Below are 6,000 nucleotides of genomic sequence, written 5' to 3'. Positions count from 1 at the left end.
TTGAAATTTAAAAAAAAAAAAATTCTAATTTCTTGAAAATAAGAATTCCGTTTATATACAGTCATAGTAAAAAAATCGTAAAAAATTCTCCATATCGTCTTTTATTTTTCTTACGTTTTAGCAATCAGATAAAGCGGTTATTGGCGATACTTTTTGGCGAGATTTCATTTCATTTGGCAATTTTTCGAGGAAGTAATTTTCTGTTGAGGAAGATGCCAAATCATCAAGCAGCTGCAGCAGAATATATATTCTATAGATATATATCTATGTATTCTAGAAACCTTGGCAGCAGACGACACACAAGTGAGGAAAAAATCATCATAAACGATTTTGCGGTCGGTGTGTCAACAGCTCTATGTCATAGTCTTCAGGTCACAATAATTATGCATTGATAATTCCTTTTTTTACCAGGTATGTAATTATTTAGAAATTATTATCACTTCCGTGGTTCTTTTATCAAATAAAATTAGTTTAATGAAAATTTGGAAAAAAAGGTCATACGTGTAAATTTTATTTATGTGGAGAGATCGAATGTGATAGATGCGGTTGTTATGCATAATAATCAGTTATTATGCATACTTACCAAACATTTGGATAAGTTTGATACATTTCCCTAAATCAATCACTTTTACCAGCGATTATGCATAGTACCCAAGCGTCGCGTCGTTGGTAAACACGATAAAGCGTACTATATGATACACTATACGTGATAATTCATACATGTGTTGTATCATTATATAGGGGTACGATAGTAAAACTTGTTATCATTATATAGGGGTACGATAGTAAAACTTGTTATCATTATATCGGGGTCCGACTATATTCATCGCACATACTTGACTCATTAGTAATTTTTTTCTTAAGGCCCGTTTACACCCGGTAAGTGATTAAGTTGGTAACTTATTATTTATCAAATTCACCAATTAAACTAGGGTATTCTGCATAATCACAGATGAAGACGATAAATTTTAAGTGTATTTATCAAATTTACCTACGACACTTGATTACTATCTATAATCGTCAGTAAAAGTGATAATTTCTACAGTATTTATTATGGGTGGAGATACGGGGGGGGGGCTGTGGGGGGCATTGCGCCCCTTCCCAGCGTCAAATGTGGAGTCGACTGATCTAATGTATATGTGAATTGACATCATCATCATCATCGTGCCGCCGCCCCCCCCCCCCCCAGCAATAATGCAGGAAGTCTGCCCCTCAGACTTCCAAGTCTATCTCCACCTATGGCACTTATCAAATTTAAAACGACACGGGTATTATGCTTATTCGCCGGAAAAACTGATAAATTTATCAAACTAACCAAGACAATTTTTAAGTATACATAATAACCGATTATTATGTATAATAACTGATTTATCACATTTACCGTAACATGTACAGTAATTTTGAGGGGCCCTCCTTCAGATTCGGGGGGCCCCGTCCGTCCACCTCCGAAGATACCTCTGTGGTTAAAATAATGTTTTAAGAATTATCGTAAGAGATCATTTCAACTGGGTATACACATGGGCGGAGATAGGAGAGGGGGCAGAGGGGGCATTGAAACTCCCCCGCATCGGATGGTGAGCTGACTGATCTAATGTATATGAGTATATACTGTATGAACTAACATCATTATGCGTCCCCCCTCCCAGCAATCTTCATCTTGCCCCCCCCCCAAGACTTTCAAGTCTATCTACGCCTACTAATAAATACATACTAAATACATACTAAAATTTTTCGAAATAAATTCGACTCATAATTTCGAATTTTCTAAGCTTAAAGCCGTATATTATTGAATCTGCATTTTGAAATCATCCGTCAAAATATTTACGCAGATTTAAAAGCTAGAAATTGGAAAATATTGTCAAACATTAACAACAATAGTAATAATAATTATTATTATTATTAAATTTATATATACATATATATATATTGAAAAATACTAATATATGTATATATTCTTTTACTGAAAAATTATCACAATAAACTCCGCCGATTTGGGACTGAAATTATTAAATTTCCAACAGCATTATTATCATACCCGCAGAAGAGTCTTTGGGATTATGGTGGGGGGGGGCGCATTTATGGTTTTGTCATCTGCGGGGATAAATTAATTTTGCCGCCCTTCCCCCATTCTAGTCTAGTTTCTTTACCACTCTTTCCTCCTTGCTCAATAGCTGTAGGTCACTGGTCGTTCACGTGCTTGCACGCGATCTAAGGTCACTCACTGACCTGGTCAATCACTCTGTAAGTCAAAAAAATTACAATTGAATCTAGTATGTGTGATGAATGTAGTCGGACCCCGTTATAGGGACAACAAATTTCACTATCGTACCTCGATATAATGATAAAAAATTTTATGATCGTACTCCGATGTAATGATAACACATTTTACGATCGTACCCCGATGTAATTATACTATACAAGTATGAAACATCATGTGTAGTATATCATATAGTAGGGTATTATGCATAATCACCGATAAAAGTGATAATTTTCTGGTACTTAATAAATTAACCAACGACACTTTGGTACCATGTATCCACCAGTAAAAGTGATAAATTTAGGAAAATCAATCTAACTTACTAAAATGCTCGGTAAGTATGCATAATAAACGCATTCATCCCATCAACAGTAACGTATACACAGTATATATATATGTTACGGTTATTGCGAAAAATTGCCGAGCATTTTGGTAAGTTTGGTAAATTTCCCTAAATTTATCACTTTTACCGGCGATTATGCATATTACCCTAGCGTCGTTGGTAAATTTAAAGAGTACTAAAAAAAATCACTTTTACCGGCGACTATGCATAAAACCCAAGCTTAGCGTTGTATGTAAAACATGATAAATCTACTATATGATATACTGTACATGATGTTTCATCCATGTATTGTATCATTATATCGGGGTACGATTGTAAAATTAGTTATCATTATATCGGGATCCGACTATATTCATCACACATACTAGATTCATTTGGGTTTTTTTTTTTTCATATTTATCAAATTCACCAATTTCACTAGGGCAGCGGTTCTCAACCGGTGCTCCGTGTGCACCTCTCAGGGGCTCCGCGGCGACTCAAGAAAAATAAAATGAATCAGTAGATTTGATAGATAAGTAAATTAGAGAGGCCTACACAAGGTTCTGCCATAAAAATTATGTACAAAAAAGGGCTCCTCGAATCAAACAGGGCTCCGCCATAGAAATTTATATACTGAGAAGGGCTCCGCGAATCAAAAAAGGTTGAGAACCGCTGCACTAGGGTAATGAACATAATCACAGATGGCGGCGATAAATTTCATGTATTTATTCAATTTACCAACGACGCTTGGGTATTATGCATATTCGCCGGTAAAAGTGATAAATTCCTCAAACATACCAAGACGATTGGTGAGTATGCATAATAACCGGTTATTGTAACCAGTTATAATATAATAACCGATTTATCTCATTTACCGTTATATATATACGTATTTGGATTTGAGCCTCCTAAACTAATTGCATGTATGTTTTTATGCAAATTTATATAATACTTTTTTTTTAATTTGTGTCAATTTTAAATTAGTTTTTTTTATTAATACTTCAACTTTTCATTCTATCGATTGAGTAATTCAAGTATTCCGATTAATTTTTTTCCATTAAGGTTTATTACTAGCTGAAGTTTCGGCCTTATTGCCACTCACTTGGGTGGTGGGGAAGGAAAGCAAAGGAGGACACGTGTCCCCTCTAAAGCGATCGAAAATCGTAAATATCCACATAAGAAACTGTATATCGATTTTAATTTTCTTTAACTTGACTTCTGAAAACTCAAAATTTGTCTTTCTCTCTCTCTCTCTCTCTCTCTTTCTCTCTCTAGTTTTCAATGTGGATGACATTGGGTGACCGCCCCTGCTGGGCGCTGGGACGGTTCAGGGGCTCAGTAGAAGCTATAACCCTTTGAGGGGCACTATATAAAAAAAATTTTTTTTGGCTGAACTAACTTCATATACTTGATACATAGGACTCATATAAATATGTTTTGCAACTATTATTTTATTTTCATCAAAATCCAGCGAACAACAGGTGGTCGCACAGTGGGGACACCGCACACCTAGAACACTGAAAGCTTCCCTAGGGTGTAATGCAGAAAAAGCAACATTTTGTTTGAAAAATTCCCTTTCTACCGATTTTGTAGGCCAAAATGATCAACATAAGCATATTGATAGGTGGTAAATCTTTTTCAATGAGATGGCAGTGTAAATTTTCTTTCTTGAGTGGCATATAAATTTTTTCAAAATGCCAAATTTGCCAAAATGCCATCAGTGGCACTGAAAAAAACAATGAGAACATCAAGATTGGCGATGTATCCGGCATTCGTAGAATTTACTAAGATGGTCCCACTTCTTCCTTTGAAATCTGGATTTTGGTTTTTTCTCCTGAACCATATGAAATTGTCGGGAGGATCCAGGCATTGGGCAGTGTATACATCAGCATAATTTTCGTGATAATCCATGCAGTAAGCTTTGTTTTATTTTCTTTATCTGGTATATCATCAGATGCATTAGACTCCAGATCAGAGAGAAGCTCTGAAATTAGTATAATATTGCTTCAACTGTACTTAGGAATTTTATAGGCATTTCACCACCAATAAAAGTAACAAATGCCCAATAATCGGTTGTGAAGAGGGGGGGGGGGACTCAAGGCGAAATAAATTCCAGAAAATAAAATTAAAGCAGTAGAGAGAGCATAGAAAGTAGTCGTCAAAAGAAAAAGCTGCTCTAAAACCACTAGAATGAAAGAATGGTTATGTGTGGGACAAAAAAATAACACATGTTGTGTCTTCCATTCTAACCCCCAAAATTTCCACCACAAATACACATCTGAGATGTTTCAACACCATTGCTGCTGTCACCCATTTTCTAGTAAACAAGACAGAGGGGAGAAAATGAAGAAAAACAAGGTCGCTTCGTCTCAAGAGAGGTGGTTTCACACTGACGTCACTTGGTGTATCTCATTGCTCTAGGTGTGCGGTGTCCTCAGTATGGAACCACCTTTTTAAAACTTTCATAATTTGATTTTAAACTATTCTTAAGTTTATTGAATGGCTTGATTTCAACAAATAGGGCAAAATCTATAAAAAACCATCATCAATTTTTGAAAAAAATTTTTTTTTTATTAGGAAATAAATTTTAAAACACGTACTATAAAACTAGAGAAAATGGCGGATTTTTTTACCACTTGCAAAACAAAACCAGTATGATGCTGCCATCTCTGACAGAAAATCTAAATCTTAAGCTATTTAATAAGATTTAAATGATTACTGTGCGAAAATTAGTTATTTTTTGATGGAATTTTGAAAAGGTGGTTTCGCTATGGGGACACCGCGCCGGAAAGGGATAAGGAAGATATAGTATGCCATGGATTAATTTCGGATGGCGAAGGTGGTGGGGGCATGAGGGAAAAACTGTCCTGAGGAGGAAAAGGGCATGGTAGGGGAATTAAGTTTGTCAGACCAAATTCACATGCACACACACAATTATATGAGTTTTAATAGATGTGTTGTGTGCCATACATGAAAAATCTGTATCTTCCGCATGCGTGGAACCAGTCGAATGAGTATAGAGGGGTGACTAATTTCAAAAGTTCGTAGGATTTTCCGATATTTTATGACATAGACCAATTTTTTCCCCCAAATTTTTCAGCTCTTAGAAGGAAGCCTAACCAGGAAATGTCTAACCCAGGACAGATACATACCGTGATTAGTAATCTTGTAGCCTATAAATCTGCGTAGACGTTCCCCCTAAAATTCTGAACCCCAGTTGCCCCTGTGCAGTTATGACCCTAAATTCGGGTTTTCCTTGGAGCAGATTTCTACAGCATTTGCAGCTTGAAAACGCTGATTGGTCAAAAAATATCTGAATTTAAGGTTTTTAACCAATCAGCATTTTCACGCTGCACACGGTGCAGAAATTCTAAACTTAGGAAAACCCGGCTTGAACCTGGCCTGATGGTTCCACACCAAT

At 36.0% G+C, this 6,000-nt stretch overlaps 1 protein-coding gene across 1 annotated transcript in view; it reads left to right on the top strand.

Moving 5' to 3' along the window:
• Nucleotides 1–270: 270 nt before the first annotated feature.
• The window catches only part of LOC149070046 (kelch-like protein 8), a 42,281-nt gene continuing 36,551 nt past the window's right edge, over nucleotides 271–6,000 (top strand). Inside the window, exon 1 of the mRNA XM_089249738.1 lies at nucleotides 271–411. The gene's annotated coding sequence lies outside the window, so the exon portion shown is untranslated. The remainder of the gene's footprint in view (nucleotides 412–6,000) is intronic.

This window comes from Pholcus phalangioides, unplaced genomic scaffold (assembly GCF_987345545.1).
Source record: "Pholcus phalangioides strain wild (caught in Gottingen) unplaced genomic scaffold, Ppha-v1.0 ptg000022l_1, whole genome shotgun sequence".
NCBI classification, from domain to species: Eukaryota; Metazoa; Arthropoda; class Arachnida; order Araneae; family Pholcidae; genus Pholcus; species Pholcus phalangioides.
This window is presented reverse-complemented; position numbering and strand designations above follow the sequence as displayed.